This window comes from Aotus nancymaae, unplaced genomic scaffold, assembly GCF_030222135.1.
Source record: "Aotus nancymaae isolate 86718 unplaced genomic scaffold, 86718_ANA_hifiasm-v0.15.2.pri h1tg000077l, whole genome shotgun sequence".
Taxonomy (NCBI): Eukaryota; Metazoa; Chordata; class Mammalia; order Primates; family Aotidae; genus Aotus; species Aotus nancymaae.
In genome coordinates this window covers 18,142,768-18,166,728 of record NW_026988492.1, presented here as the reverse complement: position 1 = coordinate 18,166,728, position 23,961 = coordinate 18,142,768, and the positions used below count along the sequence as shown (strand labels likewise).

General features: G+C 40.8%; 2 long non-coding RNA genes across 3 annotated transcripts in view; one reads left to right on the top strand and one right to left on the bottom strand.

The window, feature by feature from the left end:
• The window catches only part of LOC105719763 (uncharacterized), a 178,710-nt gene that overhangs the window by 56,890 nt on the left and 97,859 nt on the right, over positions 1-23,961 (bottom strand). The window lies entirely within an intron of this gene.
• Positions 5,137-16,937, top strand: LOC135271391 (uncharacterized). The gene is made up of 3 exons (XR_010339508.1): positions 5,137-5,828; positions 10,585-10,758; positions 16,300-16,937. It is a non-coding gene; the product is annotated as an uncharacterized LOC135271391 (long non-coding RNA).

Below are 23,961 nucleotides of genomic sequence, written 5' to 3'. Positions count from 1 at the left end.
TAAATGTATCTAAGTAGAAAATGTTTTCCTCTAGATCAGTACAATAAAATTTTTTTAATTGTAAGATTACAATTTTTTTTCAAAATTATTTATTGAATACCTGCTAAGAGTCAGGCACTGTCGTAGACACTGTGAATACAGTAGTGCTATGGTAGACAGGTTCCACGCCCTCCTGGATCTTACATTCTAATGAAAAGAAATATAATTTTGTTTTTGGAAATATCTATCGTATGTACAAGAGTGGAAAGTGTTAAGAAGATACTAAGATGAGGCAAAGGGGTGTTAGGTAATGTCTTCCAGTGACATTACCTAAAACTGAGTGCAGCTGGGCGCAGTGGCTCATGCCTGTAATCTCAGCACTTTAGGAAGGTGGGTGGATCACCTGAGGTCACGAGTTTGAGACCACCCTGGGCAACGTGGTGAAACTCCATCTCTACTAAAAATACAAAAAGAATTAGCCAGTCATGGTGGTGCACACCTGTAGGACCAGATACTGGGGAGGCTGAGACAGAAAAATCACTTAAACTCAGGAGGTGGAAGTTTCAGTGAACTGAGATCGTGCCACTGCACTCCAGGCTGGGCAAGAGAGAAAGACTTTGTCTCAGTCGATCAATCAGTCAATCAATCAATAAAATGGAGTGGCCAGGAAGGACCTCCTTGAAAATGTGACTTTTAAATACAGACCTGAAGTAAATGATTCTGTGAATCATATGGACATCTGGGAAAGAGTATTAGTAATATTCAAGCCAAGTACAGATAAGTTTTCACCTGTTTTCTGTTTAACACATGACGGATTTTATTTTAAATTTTATAAGAAAAAGCAATCTGTCAACACATGAATTATGACATGTTTGGTTTGGGGTTTACATATATATTTAAATGTAAATTTAAATTTAAATACACATTAAACACTATTTTAAAAAGTGAAAACTGCAGCATCTGATATTTGGTATTTTTGCATTCTGCACTTAAAACTAAATGAACAGGTTTTAGATTCTTATTTGCAAGCGCATTTCTGTAAGCAACATCTTGTGAGGGGAAAGTCTTAATCCCCAACAAATAAAAATTCAAATTGGAAATAATCATCAATATGGCTTCTTTTTAAATTGGATTTTGAAGCATTGGTTTTATCTTGAAGGTGGACATAAGACATTTGATCATGTGACTCATGGCCCTCATGAAGTTAATAATGAGGTGAATTTAGAGACAGCATCATTTCTCTGTCCCTATTAATTCATTGGATTATGAAACCAGGTTTCCCTGTATTTCATAGAATTCACCAATCTTATTACAGATTGAAATTAATTACTATATGACCTATAATAAAAGCACATACATGGTCCCGGGCTGTATAATGGTCATAACAGTCATTTATCATCACAAGGTGGGTAGCAGGACTCAGCTGAATAAAAAAACCACTGGCATTACTGACTCCAGGTCATGGTTTCCTGATCTTCAGTAACTGCTTTTCATGATCATCAGTCTGCATTTAGAAACTCTCCAGTGAGTCTATTTTAAAGGGAAGTGGGTGTTGAACAATGAGAACACATGGACACAGGGAGGGGAACATCACACACCGGGGCCTGTCAGGGGGCAGGGGGTTAGGGGAGGGATAGCAGTGGGTAGGGGGATTGGGAAGGGATAGCATTAGGAGAGATACCTAATGTAGATGTTGGGTGATGGATGGAGCAAACCACCATGGCACGTGTATACCTACGCAACAATCCTGCACAGTCTGCACGTGTACCCCAGAACTTAAAGTATGTAATAAAAAAGATTTAAAAAATAAAAATTAAAAAAAAAGGGAAGAAAGTATTTAGATAATTATTTTACTATTTGACACATTAAATAATTATCTTACTGCTGTCTACACACCATTACTGTATTGAACATTAAACCACCTTTTGGAAAACTCAAGTTGGGGAATGCTGCAATTCAGCAACTGATGGCAAAGCAAGAGCTATGGTGGAAGTTACTGCTGGACTCAGTGGGGGCAGAGAGGAGGGATCCATACCCAGAGAAGCCTTCTAAGAGTTGATTTAAAAGGTAAGTAGGCAATAGGCCAGTTAAACAAAAGGAAGGAGCATCTACCCAAAAAGCACAGAGCCATAAAGGGGCTCAGAAGGTTTAAGGAACAGTCTGTGGAAGTTCAGCATGGTGAGCCCATATGTGAATCAGAGGCAGATAAGGGAAGAAGATGGCAGCTCCCCAAGTGTGGCATATGCCATGCAAAGAAGTTTGGACTTGGATGGGGAGCCATCAGAAGGTTTCATTATAGCTATAAAGTGTTTCAACCGATATGTTAGAAAAATCACTGGGGCTGGGAGGAGGGTAAGGACTAGATACCAATAATATCTTGTTTTTATTCTGACATCTATGCAATACGATTTACAAGTCTCAGGGAGATCTGGAGAACCTTTGCTAAAGTAAGGTTTTCCTTCTTTTCTTCTACTTTTCTGCATATTTCAGTTAAAGGAAAGCATTCTCTTTATGTATTCCTGCTTAAAAATCACTAAAATCACCAAAACAGGGCAGTAAGTGTTATCAGTTTTTTAATTTATGTATTATATATTTTTCTCCTAAAGGAAGCCAGAGATGTAGATGGTAAAAGAGACAATTTGCAGAGGTGGGGTAACGAGTAGCCCGTCCTGTTAGAATAGTCAGCTTTGTGACATAAGGAGAAAACAGCTGGCCCAGAAGTCCTGGAGGATGTCAGGAACTGTGAAGGGTCCAAAATTTTACCCTTCATGCAAGCTAACAAGTTAACCTGCTACAATTTCAAGGATGCAGGCAGGAGACACGAGACTCCTGGGCCAGAGACAAAGGACAATATTTTATCCACTGCAATAGCAATAGTCACAGTATTATCACTGTCTTGTTTCTGTTCCCTGACTCCCAGTTCCTACAGGACAACACAACAAGGGCCAGGTGATACCTGCTGCTGCAGTGGGTTGAGTTGCAGGAGAGGAACCCTGAGTTTAGGAAAACCCCATCTTTTATCATGGGCAGCAAACAAAGTACCCAGTGTTTGCCCTAGAGGGAGACATTCTCTCTGAACACAAGGCATTTCCCTACAAAGAGATGTTTGAAAAGATGGTCCAGAACAAAATACCCTGCCTAAAGACATGTAGAAAGACTGGAGATCCATCAATTATTTTACTGCAGGAGCTAACTGTGTGCCCTTAAGCAAGTTATTTGTCTTTTTTGAGCTTGTTTCCTTACTGATAAATTAAGAAGATTATTAACCAACTCATATGATAGTCTGAAATAAAATATTTCAAACTCAGAACCAGCAACATGGTGAGCTTTTTCCTTTTTGCATTATGTTGAAGCATTTTCTGATAAAACTGCTAAAAATGTAACTTTCTTCTCACCAAATATTGTGAGAAGAATAATCCACAACCAATAAAAAACATAGATGATTCCAACCCAGAAAGCTTAAATGTTAAGCTTTGAATTTAATAAGATGTAGAAAGGTAATTAATTGTATCTCTAACCTAGCAATTGTACTTAGGCATTCATTTTCTGTCTTTATAAATCCTTATTTGTAAAATGTTCTTTGAGCCTGCTCATTTGTTTTCTCACTGGCTTCCTTATCGGGGAATTATTCAAAATTTTTACAGATGTTAACATATACATTTGTTTGAAAAGTTTGATTGTAAGTTTCTTATGGGTATTAAATGAGATAATATATAAACTATCTGGAGGAATCTAGAGAATAGTAAGCATTCAATAAATATCAGTTCTTTGCTATTATAGTTTAACATCATACAACTTAGATGCCATAAATCATACCAACATTAACATTTTGTAATTAAAATCATAAAGCGCTATTTTTCTTAAACTTTTTAAATAACGACCATTTTCACCAGTTGCCATATATTTTCAGAATCAACATAACTGATTGCAATGACTCATAAAAAATAATACTTTAAAGCCACCATTAAGTAAGACACTTTTATAACTGGAGCATTATTTTTAATTATCTCTAGCTTCACATTTCCTTTTCAGGAGGCTGGTAATTTTCTTTCCCAAGTCAGTCCATTACTTTAGTTTTAGGGATGGGGAGAGGATGTTGTAAGCTTGGAAGCAAGAGTATACAATTTATAGGATAATCCCACTCAGGAAAAAAGAAGAAGGTAAAAATGTCTGCCCCTCACCCTGGTTGTGTGTGAGGGGAAGAGGAGCATGCTAATTTGTTTTCACACTGCTGATAAACACATATTTGAGACTGGGTAATTTATAAAGAAAAAGAGGTTTAATGGACTCACAGTTCCACATGTCTGAAGAGGTTGCACAATCATGGAGGCAGGAGAATGAGAGTCAACTGAAAGGGGAAACCCCTGATAAAAACATCAAATCTGAGAGTTATTCACTATCACAAGAACAGTATGTGGGAAACTGCCCCATGATTCAATTATCTCTCACCATGTCCCTCCCACAACATGTGGGAATTATGAGAGCTACAATTCAAGATGAGATTTAGGTGGGGACACAGCCAAACCGTATCAAGGAGTTATAGAATTAAGAGTGGGAGGCAGGTGGATGCCTGTGTTGGTGTCTGCAGTTCAGGGCTTGAAGCCTAGGCATGAAGATGGGGCCAGTTAGATTGGCTGAAAGGGACATGGAGATCAGAGGGGCTCCTTTCCAGTTCCTTCTTTGTGGGGACATCGGAACAGAGAGGGTTCCAAGCTCATTTCAGATAGCCCCAACATACTTAAATGGGCATGGCTAGAAAAGCTGAAGATTGAGTTTATTAATCATTCCTTGCTTCCCATTTGTCTTGGGATTAAGTTAAAAGCTAAAGCGCCTATTCTTGAGCCTAGTATGGTTCATGTATGACAGCCTCACAGCAGAGACTTTGGGGTGGTGGACATGAACCAGCTGCAGACGACAGATGTGACAGTGACTCTGAAGGCTAAGGGTAGGCCAGGTCATTAGGGTGGATCCTCTAGGGTCCAGAGACACTAAAAAAGCATACACTATGAATGAGTTTATCCACCACAGATGTCAACAGCAGTTATCAATAGGCTCCCTAGGATCAGAACTGGCTGAGACAAGCTGCAGTGGAGCTCCATTTACATCGGTCACTATGCGCTCCCCTCCCAACTCCCGAAAGCCTGTGGCCCCTCCGACGCTTTGGCTGCCATCTTGGAAAGGAGGGCGAGAAAGTAGAGCAACCTGAAACACACAGCAGTTGTCCAAAGGATCGAGTTAAGTCCCCCGAAACAGATACAATTACCTTGTCTCACTTTATTTTAGATTAAACTAAGATTTCTTTTTCCTCTTTACTCAAGATGTAGACACTTGATGAGAAACAGGTCTAAAGAAATCTAGGAGCTACCTTGTCTTTGGACATCCCTGTTAGAGGATGAGTAAATCTGTAATTCTATTAAGTGTTTTTTGAGCTTTTCCACAATTTTAATTATTATTGGGAAAGAAATCAGAGAAGTCCCTAAAGCGACAAAGAATTATTAATGTTTTTGTTTGGGGATTTTAAGCTCCAGTATTGTGATATTTTTTGGTAAAGCATCAACTGTAATAGCTTTGCAGTGCAACATTATCAAATTAAACAAAAAGGGATGTAAGTAGTTACACAAACTGCTCATTAAAGCTGATTGTCTTTTTTAAAAATGTCAGGATAGCTTTGGAGGGTGGAGAATAACCCAGTTGAAAGGCTATAAGCAATGCTGTCCACACCCCGAGTAGACTGGCAAAAAAGCCTCCATCCTGTCAGCCACTGGCATTAACCTCATCCCAATCAGATAACTAAAAACCGGGTCTGACTTATGTGTCATGCAAAGCATGGCTCTTGGTAAAATGGAAAGGTATGTCGTGATTTAGAACCTGGTCATTTGAAAACTTGATTATAAGGTAAAATATGCAGAAGCTTTAGGAAAGGTATAAAAATGTCATGCAAATAGGGTAGCAGTTTGGGGAAGAGCTGAGATCAAATAAAATTTTCTCATAAAGTGTGCTGCTGTATTTTCATGCACTGAGACGCGGGGAGATTGTGACAGTGAAGGCACAGGGCCTGAAGGCACACGGCTGATCTAGAGTCCAGCTCTCCCTCTTCCTGACTTTCAGAAACTCACTCAACCTCTCTGAGTAAATGTCTGGATTTTCTCATTTGTAAATAGGGACAATGTTAGTACTGACTTCACTGGTTGTTGTAAGAATCAAGTGTTAAGACGTATCAAGTGTTCAGAAGACCGCCTAGCATGAACTTATGTAAGTTTCAGCTGTCATTATTGTTATTGTTAATAATATTTCTAGACCAGGTGTGCTAGCTCATATCTGCAATTCCAGCACTTTGGGAGGCTGGAAAAAAAAGGAAAAATAAAGAAGAAAAAGAAGGTATATTTGCAACAGTGGTGAAATACAGTATCTGAAATATGGGTTGCTAATTTTTTTAAATATATAAAAATAATATTTTACAATGACACCACTCCTAGTATGTGTGAGTCACAAGTGCCTGCCCTCACAGAGTTTTCAGTCTAATAACTGGCATGAATTAGACAGAACATCCTTTGATGTTTTCCAGCTACCAGATCACTAGGTTGTAATATGAATTGCATTTTAAATCTAAATCGCAACATGTGTTGAGAAAATTGAAAAATACTAGGTTCCCTTCATACTGTCTTCTGAGAAGTCCTAAGGTTTGAGCAGTGATTCCCCTAAGGGAAAAGGTGGAAGGAATTAGAGAAAGAGAAGAAGAAAAGATGGAAAGGCTTAGTATGTCTTTTCAAAGATCAATGTCTTCTCAAAGACTGGCCATAGACAAATAAGATGTTAGGAAGACAAGCTTGCAAATGGCGAGCTCTGTAGCTGCCTAAAATGCTTGGAAAATTGCGAATCTCAAGCAGGTTAAGAATTATCCTTTTTTAGAACACGTGGAAAAACTGGGGGGAAAAAAAAGAGTTTTCCTTTTGCCCTTGTTATCCACACAATTAGCAAACCATTTAGAACTTTAACAAACCATTCAGAACCTAAGAGAGACAAAAAAAGTTCAAACTGGCCCATCTTTATATTATGACGAATCCTTGAGGTCACATTTATTTACACTTGACCCAACAGCTATGGTTCCCAAAATATATCTTCTGAGAGGTAGAATGTGACATTCTTCCAAAATGATCAATTAACAATGGCCTTCTCCTGATTCACTTAAGGAAAAAGATGTAACAAATTTGTGCATAGAATTCTCTCATTTCAGTTCTTCTTCCAGACATTTTCTTTAGTGTTTGGTGCTTATGACTGTTAATCTGCTAATAAGTGGTAATGCAATCAAATCATTCAATAAGTGAGTAAGTGAAAGTTAACAAAAAACCTGAAAACTGACCCAGCTCAGCTTGTTTATTTTCGTGGGCACGTGGGCTATGATTTTACAGAGCGCACATGTTATGTTGTTCTATTCCTGTGCCCCACGTGTCTACTTGGCAGAACTGCACAGGCTGGTATTTCATAGGGCCGCGTATCCCATAACCTTGAGGAGCTTAGGCATATGAACAAGTCTGAAGCCACAGCAGTATATGCTCTTGGTGCTTTAATACAATCTGAGAACCAATGTTTCCATGCCCAAGGGCTCTCCTGCCAACTTTGCAGCCTATTTGAGAAGCTGCAGGATGATGAGCAACCATTAGCATCAGCTGTGCTATTTGTGATCCGAAGAGACTCATCCACCGGGAACAGGACCGAGAACATCCTATCCCAGAACACCGCATCCTTGGTCTCGAAATGTACAGCAGCTTGATTTGATTGCAAAGCACAGTGGGAGAATTTGGAAAAGCATATTGTAGCTTGAATTCCATGGGGTCTGTCCACCTTCCTAACACCCTTTTAATTATTAGGAAGGCCTTACCAAAGCTGGAGTGATCCTGCAGTATAGGGCATGTCAAACAAGAAGGCTTAGCTTCCACATCTACATGGTAACCTTGGGGAAATTATTAAACCATGCTCAGTGAAATGCAAGGGAAAGCTGATAATGATGCCTGTCCCACACATACTGTACAGGGATTTGGAGGAGGAGAAGGAAATAATTTCTGTACTAAAAATCTCCAGCCTCAACAGCTTGGGACAGCAAAACAAGATTATACTTGCTAATTTCCAGAAATTTGCCTGCCACAAAGAGGCCCCCCAGTTTCTAGGGTGTTTCCCAGGAATCTTCCTCTAAAACTGTATGCTATTGATAAAACGACAGCAGGACCAAGACCAAGCTAGGGCTTTGCCAAGACTTTACCATAGTCAGAATAACTTAAGAGTGCTATGAGAACCAGCTACTGGAAGAGCCTACAAACCCAAATTGACTTTGGGTGCTGCTTGGCTCTCACTTTTTGATTCCAACCGTTCCTCTCTTTCTGTCTTCTTCTTAACTGAGACTTACTGAGGGCTGCTAAGTTGCCAGAGTATAACCTATTTCTCAACTTGTCGACACCTTGGTGCGGTAGCTCTTGCCTGCAGTCCCAGCACTTTGGGAGGCCGAGGCAGGAGGATTGCTGAAAGCAGGAGTTCAAGACCAGCCTAGGCAATATAGTGAGACCCCCATCAATAGAAAAAAATTCAAAAATTCGCTGGGCTTAGTGGTGTGCTCCTATAGTCCCACCTACTTAGGAGGCTAAGGTGGGAGGATCACTTGAGGCTGAGAGGTCAAGGCTGCAGTAAGACATGTTGGTGCCATTGCACTCCAGCTGGGTGAGAGAGTGACACTTTGTCTCAAAAAAAAAATGTATGCACCAGGAAGACAAAATAAATCGAATGCATTATTCATCAATGCATGTTGAAGTGTATGTACATACGCATGAAGAATTGTAGGTCCATACCTGTTTCCAAACCATATCTTATACATGATGTGTTTTCAACAGTCCAGAAACCTAGGAGAACTCCACAATCCTGCTCAGCCTTGTTATCAGTTTCTGATTTTGAACAGTCTTTCGAAGACCATAGCCAGGAGAAGGTCAACTCTGCCATCTGAAGGAGCCAAAGTTATCTGAGTCTCAAGTCTATGGCTAGTTTACCTAAAGTCTGATCTTCAGAGAAAGACGTAAGAAAAGGTTTCTAATGTGTTATTCTGTTGCATTTCATCACTTTGCAACTTTTTTGCTTGTTTCTCATCTGTCTTACTCATTTTGGTTTATAAGCTGTGTGAGAACAGAAAATATAACTATTTTAGGCCAAGCGTGGTGGCTCGCACCTGTAATGCCAGCATTTTGGAAGGCCAAGGCAGGCAGATCACTTGAGGTCAGCAGCTCAAGACCAGCCTCGCCAACATGGCAAAACCTCATCTCTACTAAAAATACAAAAATTACCCAGGTATCCTGGCACACACCCGTAATCCCTGCTACTCGGGAGGCTGGGACAGAACTGCTTGAACCCAGGAGACAGAGGTTGCAGTGAGCCAAGATCATGCCACTGCACTCCAGCCTGAGTGACAGAGTGAGACCGTCTCAACTAAAAAAAAAAAAAGCAAAGAAAGAAAAAATGTAACTATTTTGCTCATTAATGTGTACCCAGAAATTAGGTCTATCCCATAGTGCTCAGTCAGACGGTGTTACTAAGATGACTGACTGAACGGTCTAGGGGCGAGGTCAATAGAAAGAAAAATTAGTTCACTGATACGGTTTGGCTGTGTCCCCAGCCGAATCTCATCTTGAATTGTAGTTCCCATAATCCCCACATGTTGTGGGAGGGGCCTGGTAGGAGGCAATTTAATCACTGGGTGGTTACTCTAATGATGTTCTCGCGGTAGTGAGTTCTCACGAAATTTGATAGTTTTATAAGGGCTTTCCCTGCTTTTGCTCAGCACTTCTCCTTGCTGTCACCATGTGACGAAGGACATGTTTGCTTTCCCTTCTGCTATGATTTTAAGTTTCCTGAGGCCTCCCAACCATGCTAAACTGTGAGTCAATTAAACCTCTTTCCTTCATAAATTACCAAGTCTCAGTTTCATTAGCAGCATGAAAACAGACTAATATATCCACCTATGGAATAAGAGGAAGATCAGTAAACGAGCTGGGAGGTTAGTGAGCACAGGGCAGGAACCCGTTCTGTGACACGCCCACTGGAGTAGCAAGACAATGCTGGGAGGGTGGAGGAAGAACTTGGGCCTGGGGAATCACTGATGGCCGGGGGGCAATGGCTCACATCTGCAATCCCAGCACTTTGGGAGGCTGAGGCAAGGGTATGGATTGAGGCCAGGAGTTTGAGACCAGCCTGGGCAACATACGGTGAGACCCTTGTCTCTACAAAAAAATTAAAAATTAGTCAGGCATGGTGTCATGCACCTGTAGTCCCAGCTACTAAGGAAGCTGAGACAAGACGATCCCTGGAGCCCAGGAGGGTGAGTCTGTAGTGAGCTGGACTCACGCCACTACACTCCAGCCTGGGATGAGGCTCTGTCTCAAAAAAAGAAAAAAAAGTTTTTGTTTTTTTTTTTAATTTTTAAAGAGAGAGAAAATTAGGGCATTTTCTAATTAAGTGGTTAGGAGATAAGCTTAGTGACTTTTCTGCCCTCACAAAGCCAGTTAGCAGGCAATATAGACAGAGAACAATGAGGACCACCTAAGTCCTGGTTAAGGGCCTTTTTCTCAGAAGCAGAGGCTGCTAAGGGAGAGATGTGAAGGTCAAGGCTGAGCTCCTGACAGCTGCCCCTCCAGCCTTCTCCTGCCTCCTATAGAGAGATGCTGTGGGCTCTTGGTCCAGAGACTCAAATTCAAGGAAAAGAAGAGGCAACACTTTCAGTGATGATGCCCGAGTTGAACGAAGGTGAGAGATAAGGGAAGAGGTCATGGGGGCTAGGCGAGAGGTAATGTGCAGAAGGTGTGATGCTGGTGAGTTGGCAGGGACAGTGGTGGGGGAAGGTTCTGGGCTTCAGGAAAGAGCAACTGTGCCGCATTGTCAGTGTGGCAGCTGCAGAGTGTGGGAGGACTGTCAGGAGACCACAGAGGGGGAGATGTAGGAACCACAGAGGCACTGGGAAGCTGCCACCTGATATGCAGCATGGCTGTGAGGCCCTGGGCCCTCCAGCCACTCCCCGATCATGAGTTTCTGGCCCTTTGGGCCCTGGCCGTGATGCTTCATGAGCCTGCTGGTATTTCCGCCTTCTCTCCAGCCAGCACCCAGCCCCTTTCAGGGTCTTCTCACTCCACTCCATCAGAAGCATACCTCAAGCACCCATTTGCATGATCTCTTTTGTAATTCCCAAAGTTTAAAATCTCCACTCTTGTGGCTTCTGCAGGTCTCACAGTTGCTGCTTACCCTAAAACCAGTAAATTGAAATGACAAGAACAAAATTTCTCTTACCCTTAAAAAACTGAAACAAAGTCTATAAAACATAAGGATGAGAGAAGGTGGCACTTCCAGGAAGTTAGATAATAGTTGCTCTATGACAGAATGATCCTCTAATCTAACTTGGAAGCTACAAATTCTACTTGCAAAGTGATTTGTAACCACCTTTGCACACCTGAAGGTGACAGTCTGGAAAGGCAGCTAAATTTTGTGGATATCCTGAGGTCACAAATAAGCTGTTTTTGTGCATGTGGCTATATCCTTTGGCGTTTGCTCCATTTTGTAAACTGTGTCAGTATGATTGCTTGTAGCATCTTGGATTTATCTGGCAATATTTTTCAGAGCAACCTCAGAATGCTTTTCACAAATGTCATTCTCTTATTTTTGAGGACGTTCATTGAGAAGACTCTGAGAAGCTGGCATATAATAAAAAAAATCCATTCTTTTATTCAAAGCAGTTCCTAGTTCCAGGAGATTCTCCTTGCACGTATACAGAGTCTCCTTCACCTCCTGGTAGGAGCTGTCTCTGTGGTCTCCTCCCTGCACCCACTTATTCCAAGCTCATTTCCTTCTGGGACTGTCCCTTCCTGGCTCCTTGGATCTCACTGTCACCCCTGGCCACACCTCTATTCTTTCCCTTTGTTTGAACAGTATTAGAGGGGAGGATGTTTTTCTTTTATGTTGCTGTTTGTTTGTTTGTTGACCCAAGGTCTCACTCTGTCACCCAGGCTGGAGTGCAGTGGCACAATCATGGCTCACTACAGCCTCTACCTCCTGGGGTCAAGTGGCCTCCCACCTCAGTCTCCCAAGCACCTAGGATCACAGTCATGCACTGCCACGCCTGGCTAACTTTTTTTACTTTTTGTAGAGATTGGGTTTCACTAAGCTGGTCTCAAACTCCTCAGCTCAAGCAATTTACCCACCTCAGCCTCTCCAAGTGCTGGGATTACAGGTGTGAGCCACAGCACCTGGCCCAGATGGGGAAGACTTCAAATATTCTCTCCTCTATTTTTTCTGTTTCAGTTCCTGAAAACTAAAACTTGAAAAATTTAAGTCGAAAGTGGCATTCCGGACTACACTTTCAGAGCTCCCAGTCACTAGGAGTCAGCTGCTTCAACCTCTTAAACGTATTGCTTTATTTCAGAAAAGAAAACATTATAACTTTAAGCAGGAACACCAGAGAGTTGCTGGGCATCACTTTTAAAATCTGATTTAAAACTACTTGATGAGCCAAATGTGTGTTACGTCAACTTAAGTTCTTTTTTTGTGTGTGTGCTTGATCCCCAATATTCAGTGAGAATACATGTAAAGAAGATAAATGAGGACATGTCTTTGAGAAAATATAACATTTAAAGACAGGAAAATATAAAGACTGAGAGGGATCATATAGAGAAAAGACAGAGGATGTGGTTTCCAGATGCATGGAATCCCTTACCTGGCATCACATACAAATATTAACTCAAAGATCTAAATATCAGAGCTAACTGTATTAGTCCATTTTCATGCTGCTGATAAAGACATACCCAAGCTGGGTAATTTATAAAGAAAAAGAGGTTTAATGGACTCACATTTCCATGTGGCTAGGGAAGCCCCATAATCATGGCAGAAGGCAAAGGCATGTCTTACGTGGCAGCAGGCAAGAGAAAATGAGAGCCAAGTGAAAGAGGTTTACCCTTATATAATCATCAGCTCTCGTGAGACTTATTCACCACCATGAGAACAGCATGGGGGAAACCACCTCCATGATTCAGTTATCTCCCACCAGGTCCCTCCCACAACACATGGGAATTATGGGAGCTACAATTCAAGATGAGGTTTGGGTGGGGACACAGTCAAACCGTATCACTAACACTATAAATCTCTTAGAAGAAAACATAGGAGTAAATCTTTGAGATTGAGTGATGGTTTCTAGATACAACACCAAAAGCACATGCAACAAAAGAAAAATAGGTAAGTTGGACATCATCAGACTTAACAGTTTTGTAGTTCAAAGGACACCACCTGGAAAGTGAAAGGCAATCCAGAAGATGGGAAAAAGCTCTTGCACATCTTATTTTTGATAAAGGAATAGGTATATGGATTATATAAAGAATTCCTACAGCTCAACAATAAAAACACAAATAACCCAATTTAAGAATGAATAAACAATCTGAATAGACATTTCTTCAAAGAAGTTTTACAAATGGCCAATAAGCACATAAAACAGGCCCAATGTCATTAGGGAAATGCAAATCAAAGCCTACGTGAGACGCAACTCCACATTTACTACGAAGACTCAAATCAGAAAGTCAGATAATGAGTGTGGGCAAGGCTGTGGAGAAATCAGAACTCACAAACACTGCCTGTGGGAGTGTAAAATAGTGCAGCACTTTGAAAAACACTGTATAGGTTTTCAAATGATTAAACAGAGTTCCCATATGAACTAACAAATTCACTCATAGGTACATACCCGAGAAAAATAAAAACACACGTGCATACAAAAACTTGTGAACAGACATTCGTGGCAGAATTATTCCTAGTAGCCAAAAGTAGAAACAACACAAACATTCACCAACAAATAAATGGACAATTAAAATGTGGTTTATCAATACAATACAATACTATTTGACAATAAGAAGGAATGAAGTACTAATACATGCCACACCATGGATAAACCTTGAGATAAACCTTCTTTCACCTTAAGTGAAAGAAGCCAGCTACAAGGATCACATATTAGCTCATTTAATTTACATGAAATATCCACAATCGGCAAATCCGTAGAGACAGAGGGTAGGTTGATGGTTGCGTGGGGCTGACAGTCTGAGCAGTAGTGGGGAGTGACTGCAAATGTGTATGGATGGTGAAAATGTACTAAAATTGATTGTAGTCGTATTTGCAAAATTCTGGATAGACTAAAGATCATTGTATTTTTTTTTTTAATTATACTTTAAGTTCTGGGGTACATGTGCAGAATGTGCAGGTTACATTGGTATACATGTGCCATGGTGGTTTGCTGCATCCATGCCCCCATCATATACATTAGGTATTTTTCCTAATGTTAGCCCCCTCCAATCCCCCCACCCGCTGCTATCCCTCCCCTAGTCTCCCCCACCCATGACGAGCCCCAGTGTGTGATGTTCCCCTCCCTGTGTCCATGTGTTCTCATTGTTCAACACCCACTTATGAGTGAGAACACCATAAAAACCCTAGAAGAAAACCTAGGCAATATCATTCAGGATATAGATCATCGTATTTTGTACTTTAAATGGGCCTATTTTATGATAGGTGAATTATATTGCAATAAAACTGTTATAGAAGAAAGAACAATGGAATTATCAAGTAAGTTAAAGTTTGCTGCAAAGACTAAGAAGTTAAATTTTTTTTTTTTTTTTTTTTTTGAGACGGAGTTTCGCTCTTGTTACCCAGGCTGGAGTGCAATGGCGCGATCTCGGCTCACCGCAACCTCCGCCTTCTGGGTTCAGGCAATTCTCCTGCCTCAGCCTCCTGAGTAGCTGGGATTACAGGCACGCTCCACCATGCCCAGCTAATTTTTTTGTATTTTTAGTAGAGACGGGGTTTCACCATGTTGACCAGGATGGTCTCGATCTCTTGACCTCGTGATCCACCCGCCTCGGCCTCCCAAAGTGCTGGGATTACAGGCGTGAGCCACCGCGCCCAGCCAGAAGTTAAGTATTTTTAAATGCCCATTGAATTTCATGCACAGGTATCAATATGACCTCACTGAAAGCTATTTTGATTGATAAACTGGTGCAGATGTAGGACTAGTCTGGAGTAGAATAAGTAGTTAGCGGGAAGTTAAAAAAAAAAAGGGGGTGTGTGTAGGGAGCAACAAATTGGGAAAAGTTTTCATTTAAAAAATTTGGCTGTGAAAAAGAAAAAGAACATTAGCTGGATGAGATAAGAGGTCAATAAGATCAAAAGAAGAGGTCTGAGCATGTTTGATAAATGCGGCTGGGCATGATGGCTCACACCTGGAATTCCAGAACTTGGCGAGGCCAAGATGAGTGGATTGCTTAAGCCCAGGAGTTCGAGACCAACCTAAGCAACATGGTGAGTAAAAAACTAAGTGTATATATATATATGTAATAAAAGCTGCAGATTGAGGGAGCAAGTTGATCAGAGAAATGTAACATAGTGATTAAGAAATGTGAGAGACATGTTTTAAGAAGCATGAATTTTAATGATATTTAATTTGCCATTTGTTGCAACCTCCTCCAGCATGGCTCAGCTGCCCATATACAGGTGGGAGGGCAGAGGGAGGAAGAATTTTCCAGGATATATGGCATAAAAGAAAGTTGTGGAATTTATTTACAAGATTGATATGAAAGGAAGGGAAGAAAGGAAAAAACTGCTAGACTGCGAGAGAAGACTGAGAGCGAATAAAGGTCTCAGTGGATTCTGAGATAAATGTTCTCTTACTTCATACCATTTATCATTTATTTATTTATTACTTTTTTAGAAGATGGGGTCTTGCCATGTTGCCCAGGCTGGTCTCAAACTCCTGGACTCAGGCAATCTGCTTTCCTTACCTTCCCAAAGTGCTGGGATTCCAGATACGAGCCAGACTGGAAAAGAATGAAGTTCTCAGTGGATTCAAGTGGACAACATTGAAAACTAGTCATTGCAGGAGTAGTTGAACAGGTAGGCTAGAAGAAGAGCAGACTGAAGTGCAATGCAGAATGCTTAGAATTAATGACTGAAGTGGAGCAGTTTCAGATGATAGAGAGCACATGTCACTGAGGTGGGGTGGGTGACTGCACAGAAGAGGAATCCACGGGAAATTTAAATCATCAGGAGTAGGAAGCTGGAATGTCAGAAGGACCAGTCACATGTTGGAGTCACACAGGATAGCTGTGATGTTGGGATGAAAAGAATGACTGCAAACCAATTGGCAGTCTCAGATGACTGACAGAGAGTAGGGGCTGGGGCATGACATTGACGGAGGAAGAGAGGGGGTAGAGTAAACCAGCGTGAGCTCCAAAGGGGCAGGAATTTTTTGTTTCCTTTCTTAACAGACAGAGTGGTCCAGGAGAAGGAGCCAACAAAAAATGTAATCTACCTCCAGAGCTTAGGAGCTCAGGTAGCCTTAAGGGTATCAGAAACAATCAAATACGGATTGGCAGAAGCATCTCTTCACTGCCATCCTCAGATATAATTAATGCAGTTGTTGAATTTGGCTCAGTATCCACCTATAATCACCACACTGCCTGTTACAGACTTTTGCTGCCTTTTCTTGCTCCTTTTCATTTTTACATCCACTTATTTCCTACAGAAATTATAACAGTAGTGTTGTGAAGACAGTTGATCAGCGTTTTTGTTTTCTTGTGTATGTCGTCCTGATAGGCCAGCTATGCATGGATTTGATGTGCTGCATAATGGTCTACTAGGTCTAAACACGAAAGCTTAGACCCTTAGTCAAAAATAACTCGGATCCATGTGGTACTTTTCAAGAAAAGAGGAATTATAAGAAAAAGAATATTGGTTTAATGTTCTGTCTGCAAGTAAATTTTTTTGTTAACCTCTTCTGTCCAGTGTTTATTACTTGGCTGCATTTCTAAATTTCACAAGGCCAGGGGTCTTTGTCCGCTTTGCTCACTGATGTGTTAGGAGCACTAAAAAGAATAGTAGTCGCATAATGAATATCTGTTGCATGAACAAAAAACCTCTTATCAGCATTTTGTTGAGCTCCTATCATGAGAGGTGCGCCGGCACTGTCTTGAGTGAGATTAAGGGCTAACTGGAAGGACAGAACTTTCACAAACAGAAGCATGTTAGAAGAATCACCAAACGAAGAGACGGTCTACACTCTATGAAAGCAGAACACAACCTGCCAGGGGCAACGAGAAAGAGAGAGGGATGGAAGCCAGCCCAGGAATCTTTCGCCAAGAGGGGAAAAAATATAAAGGCCAGAGAAGGAAATGCAGCAGGTGCGCACAGGTTTGACACCTGGTTGACCGCAGCACTCCCCAAAGTGCCGCATTCCAATAGGGTTTTGGAGATCCATGGTCAAATATATCTGTGAAATCATCAGCTAAACAAAGTTTAAAATGTCCCTTTTTACTACAGCACTTTCAACCCTTTGCCAAAGAGTTTTGTAACTTTCCAGCAGGGGTCTTAGATGACAGAATTTTATGTGTGTATGTGTGTGTAGAATTTTTCTGTTTCTTTTCTTTGAGATGGAGTCTCATTCTGTTGCCCAGGTTGGAGTGCAGTGTCATGATCTCAACACACTGTAACCTCCACCTCCCAAGTTGAGGTGATTCTCCTGCCTCAGACTCCCGAGTATCTGGGATTACAGGCACCCACTGTCATATCATGCCTGGCTTTGTTTTTTTTTGGTAAAGATGAGGTTTTACCATGTTGATCAGGCTGGTCTCGAGCTCCTGACCTCAAGTGATCCCCTCTGCTTCTGTCTCCCAAAGTGCTGGGATTACAGGCGTGAGCCACCATGCCAGGCCAATATGTATAGAATTTCAATGGACATGTCTAACATGAAACATATTATGAAAACAATGTTAATCCAAATACAATATTGTAGTAGGGTGCTCTGAGGCCAGACCTCAGCTGCACTGAACAGCTGGCAGCTCTGAAGTTGGAAGATGTCTCTGGATCACTTTCTTCCTGGTCATCTTAACTGACAAATGCATGTGAAAATGCTTAAGTATCTACTCCCATCAATCGTAGCGCAGAAGAACCACACCAGCTTCAAGCAGGTTTGTCAAGGATTGAAACTATTATGGGCAGGTGCTTCTCTACAAAAATCATATTAATGAATGAATGTTTTGGGGTTCCTCCAAGACAGCCTAGCTACAGGGAGGTGTAGGGAGGTGGGAATTCAAAGAAAGAAGACACGACATAGAGAATTCTGGAGGACAGAAGCAGACCCTAGCAAAATGGCAATGGATTAGGGTTATGAAGAAAAGTAACCGATAACAAGCCTAACCAATAGGAAGGGCCAAGGGATTTTAAGATCAAAAAATTTTAAGAGCAGATATCAAGTTTTAAGCTTTACTCTCCTCTGTGGTAATTTCTAGTAATTAGTATCTCTTCTTAGTAAAGTTTGTGAAAGATGACAGCTTTGAGATACCCATGGCTAATAATCTTGGAAAGAAAAACATCTGATAAAACGAAGAAGCTGGTTTCCCCCTGACTGTCACACTTGTAACACTAACTTGCTGTGTCGTTGAGGTGATGTAATGAGAAACAGTCAGATTTTCTCTGGGAACTTCTCTGGCACTGTTAGGTAGATTCTTCTGTAAGGATTAAGTGAATATAAACACCTAAATGGCACTAAAGCATAAACAATCTCTGTCAATAATTTAGGCAAACCATGAGATAAAGCACATGGCTCCTTTATGCAGAACTACTGGTGATTAAAAGAAAATGTACCTGAATAAATTTACACCAATACCAGCTAATGCAACAGGTTGCAGAAATTTGTTAAATTTCTCATCCCAGCTTCAAAGAAATAACTGAAAGCAAACAGGAAATTCAAAAGAAAAGGTGATGTGAAAATTTAGAGAACAAAATAATTTATTATCACTTGTAGGTAACTTCTCTCTTTAAAATTTTTTATTTTTATTTTTGTAGGATCTTGCTATGTTGCCCAACCCGGTCTCAACCTCCTGGCCTCAAGTGATCCTCCTGCCTCAGCCTCCTGAGTCACTAGGGTTACAAGCATGAGCCACTGTACCTGACTCATGTAATCTCTCTTAGTGCAGAGATTTTCTTTATTTTGTTTATTGCTGTATATACCAGCACCCATATTAATACCTGCCCAAAGTAGGTGATCAATAAATATTTGTTGAATGAATGAATGAAGGGGAAATAATTACTGAGCATCTGCTACATATTAAGAGTTGCATAAATCACAGTGCCTATGGAAAGGTTGCTATTATCCCTGTTTTGTAGATGAGGAAACTCAAGTTACAGAAGTAACTTTCCTAAATTCAAAGAACTGGTAGGTGGCAGAGACAAATCCAGAATCCAGATGTGTCATAAACCTCATGTTCTTTCCACCTCACTCCTATCAGACCCAAAGCTATTTTTTATAATAAATATTTTTAATGTGTCCTTTACTGTCATGAAATCAATTCAGAGAACATATATTCACATACATAAGTTCAGAAAAATCAGTACAGTGTCCTCACTGTAAAATAAAGAAAACATACAAAGAATGTAACTGAAGACAGTGAATACATGAATACTCAGGTATGATCACAGCAGAATACAATGAAACAGATCCTCACCCTCATCCATAGAATCTTCCTGACTGTAGATCTGCAAATGCAGAATGACAGAAGTGACAGGCATGGGAGGTTCAAATACCTGAGTGCACTGCCATTGACTTGGTAACATTCCAAATAAAACAATATGCAGTTTTCTCTATGCATGTGGTGGTTGAACTTCTGGAAAAGTCACCGTATATTAAAATTATGTAAAAGTACTGGACACAGACTACTATTATTTTTTTTAAATACAGGTGAGGTCTGACCCTGTTGCCCAGGCTGGTCTTGAACCCCTGGGCTCAAGTGATCCTTCCACCTTGGCCTCCAAAAGTGCTGGGATTACAGGCATGAGCCAATACATGCCTGGCTACAGAATGCTTCTTCATTGAACAGAAGTAGCTCCTCCTCACTGAACGCCAGAAGTGCCCGCTAGTCTAATGAACAAAAAAAACCTTCACATATCCTTAAAATTCCACAGATGAGACAGTGCCACCTTCTGCCTCACTGGTCTTCAAGAGCAGTAAGAGGTCAAAGGAAGAGAATACATTTTTATTTTTTATTTTTGAGACAGAGTCTTGCTCTGTCGCCAGGCTGGAGTGTAGTGGCTCGATCGTGGCTCACTGCAACCTCTGCCTCCCAGGTTCAAGCGATTCTCCTGCTTCAGCCTCCTGAGTAGCTGGGACCACAGGCGCACATCACCACAACTAACTAATTTTGTATTTTTAGCAGAGACGGGTTTCACCATGTTGGCCAGGATGGTTTCCATCTCTTGACCTCATGATCCAGCCACCTCCGCCTGCCAAAGTGCTGGGATTACAGGCGTGAGCCACCGTGCCTGCTGATGAATTTTTTTTATTTGTACAAATGTAAGGGGTACATGAGAAACTTTGCTACATGTCTATAATGCTTAATGACCAAACCACGGTATTTAGGGTGTCCAACACCAGAGTACAATACATTTTTGTTAAACATAGTCATCCTACTCTGCTACTGAACAGAAAATTTATTCCTTCTTACTGTATGTTTGTACCCTTTAACCCGTTCCTCTCCGTCCTCGGCCTCCTCCCCACTCACCCTTCTCAGTCTCTGTTATCTTTCCACTCTCTACCTCCAAGTGATCAAATTCTTTGGCTGACACATATAACTGAGAACATACAAGATTTGTCTTTCTGTGCCTGGCTGACTTCACTTAAGATAATGACCTTCAGTTTCATCCATGTTTCTGCAAATGACTTGATTTCATTCTTGTTTTATGAGTGAATGGTAAATAGTATTCTATTGTGTATATATACCACATTTTCTTTATCAATTCATCCACTCATGAACACTTAGGTTGATTCCATATCTTGTCTATTGCAAATAGTGCTGCAATAAACATGTAAGTGTGGGTATTCTTTGATATACTGATTTCTTTTCTTTTGTGTAGATAGCCAGTAATGGGATTGCTGGATGGAATGGTGATTCTATTTTTGATTTTTTGAGAAATCTTCAAACTGTTTTTCTTAGTGGCTGGACTCATTTACATTCCCAACAAAAGTATATACAAGTTCTTTTTTCTCTGCAAAAAGGAAGAGACTTTAATTCAAACTGCTCATCTAGGGTTGAGAGATCAGCTCCATAGTGAAGGCAAAATTTAAGGTGAAGCTCATAAACTCAGGAGGGTGTGTCCAGGCCAGAACATTAGAGCACCTGCAGACAGACCTCCTCACACAGCCAATCCTGCTGACAAAGAACTAGAATACAGTAGAAAATTTCAGGACACTGTCATATTGGCGTGGGGGAAATGTCGTTAATGACATGAATAAATTTTAATGACCTCAGCAGCAACTAGGGAAACCAGGTTCTTGCTCCAGAGCTCTATAAGGATTTTAGCAAGTGTATCCCTCAAAACTGGGTGGTTTGTGGTGGCAGTGGTGGTTAAGTCTCCTTATGAGCCTGTTCTGTGATTTGAGTCCTTGGTAACATTTCGACCACCAGATTTATTAGGCTACAGATTCAGAAGAAAAATAATGCTATTGGTGTGGCCTGTGATTTTCTCTGGGAGCTAGACTGGGTGCCTCTCATATTTCTGGATCACAGTTTTGGGTGTCTGATACCTTGGGCCATCTTAATCACGATGCTGTGTTTAATAAACGTCTCTGTTTGATTTGAAGTCTCATCTACTCTACTGAATCAACATCGCCCTGCATTTGTGCCTGCACGTGTCAGTGCTGCTGTTCAAGCATCTGTCCAAATTAGTGCACTTAGCTTCATTCCCTTCCTTGGAGGAATCCTGTAATTTTTCTTACTATAGAGTTTATTAAGAGGCCTTAATTGTTTATATTCCCTGTTGCGAATGAGTCCCTTGGAGCTGTTAACAAATGACTCATAATAAGTTTGACTAGATGATCTCTAAACTTCCCTCCCAGTTCCGACATTCTATGATTTTATAAGTGGAACATTAATTTCTCTAATTTCTAGAGAACTTAAATGTCACAGGCAGATATTGAGAACATAAAGTGGATCTTGGTGAACCGTCACGTACTTGTACATGCTGAATACAAGACACAGTGGGAAGGGTGTTTACGGACAAAGAAATTGCTCCAGGGCTTATGGTGATTAGACTTGCATGGTATTTGAAAAGATGCTACGAAGTAAGTTTATCTTTTTAAATGTTTGGTCCAGGGAAGAACATTATGTATTGGAAAAGAAGCTTTAAAAAGTTCTTCTGGAAAAGTAAGATGAGGATGAGGGCAGTAGCTCATGCCTGTAATCCCAGCAGTTTGAGAGACTGAGGTGGGAGGATCCCTTGAGCCCAGGAGTTCAAGACCAGCCTGGGCAACATGGTGAAACCCCATCTCTAAAAAAAAAAAAAGGTACAAAAATTAGCCGTTTGTGCTGATGCACGCCTGTAGTTCCAGCTACTGGAGAGGCTGAGGCAGGAGGAGCCTTGAGCATAGGAGGCAGAGGTTACAGTGAGTTCAGATCATGCCACTGTACTCCAGCCGAGGTGACAGAATAAAACCTCATCTCAAAAAAAAAAAAAAAAAAAGCAGATGATACAGAAAAGGAAAACAAAATACAAGTAGTAGACACTGGCATTTACATTCTACAAGTGAAATTGTTTTTGTTGGTGGGGGTGGGGGTTGTAGGTAATTTTAAGCTTTAAAACAACAACAAAAAAGAACCTGAGATTGTTTCCAAGGCCTTCTCAATAAGCTAGCTGCCAGTAAGTCCATCAAAGACCCTAAGACAACCGTCTTCAGTCTGCAAATGATGAGCCAGGGAAGAGGATGCATGTCTGAAGGAATGCACCACAGTTTCACAACATTGTCATTTCCCAATTTTTTTTTTTTTTTGAGATGGAGTCTCACTCTGTCACCAGGCTGGAGCGCAGCAGTGTAATCTCAACCACTGCGATCTCCACCTCCCAGGTTCAAGCGATTCTCCTGTCTCTGCCTTCTAAACAGCTGGGATTACAGGCATGTGCCACCATGCCCAGCTAATTTTTGTATTTTTTGTAGAGATGGGGTTTCGCCATGTTGGCCAGGCTGATCTCAAACTCCTTACCTCGTGATCCGCCCACCTCAGACTCCCAAAGTGCTGAAATTACAGATGTGAGCCCCATTCCTGGCCTATTTTTATGAAACATACATTCTGACTTAAGCTACTTTGATTTTTGTTGTTATTGAAATATAAAACTATGTGTACCATTTTTATCTTATAAAAATATGTATCACCATTTCCAGAGATCTACCCTCATTTTTTTAAGCAAATTCTCCTAGATCATAATACCTCATTTCTGAGAACTTCATCTTTACCAAATCTTTCGATCCAAAGCAAATGAATACTGAAAATGCATGTTGAGATGATGTCTAAATGTTATGAAATAGAGATAATGTAATTAAAATTAGAATACTCCTCTCTAGTTCATCTTTACCGGATTTCTCTATCTTCTTCATTTCTGGCTACATTTCCAATTTGTTCTTTCCTATATTCATCTTTAGTCCTGTCTGTTTCTGTCTGATTTCTCTAATGAACACTGGTCCATTCTGTTTCATGCTTTTTCATTGACCTCAGAAAATCTCCTTTTCCATTCCTGGATGACTTTCATACATGACCAGTTGGTTTGTATTGTTGCCTGTCTCATTACACTTCCATTTCAGGACTGGACACATCTCTTCTGTGTTCTTTTGTGCCACACAACTTTACTCGTTTTTATTACTTGAAGTGACTCTACTGTTTTCAGTACTCCCTTTCTCTTATTCTTTTCCCTCACTGATACACAGACACACACATCACAACTGCCACCGCCACCGCCACATTCCTCATTGCCAGTCCCTTTGTCTCTCAATTCCATTGGTTATCCTAAAATAGAATATGTAAATCCCTCATTCTTAATCCAATTTAACTTTTATCTCTCTTCCCGCCTCCTAATTCAACCCTATAACCCTTATATATCCATCTATTCTCC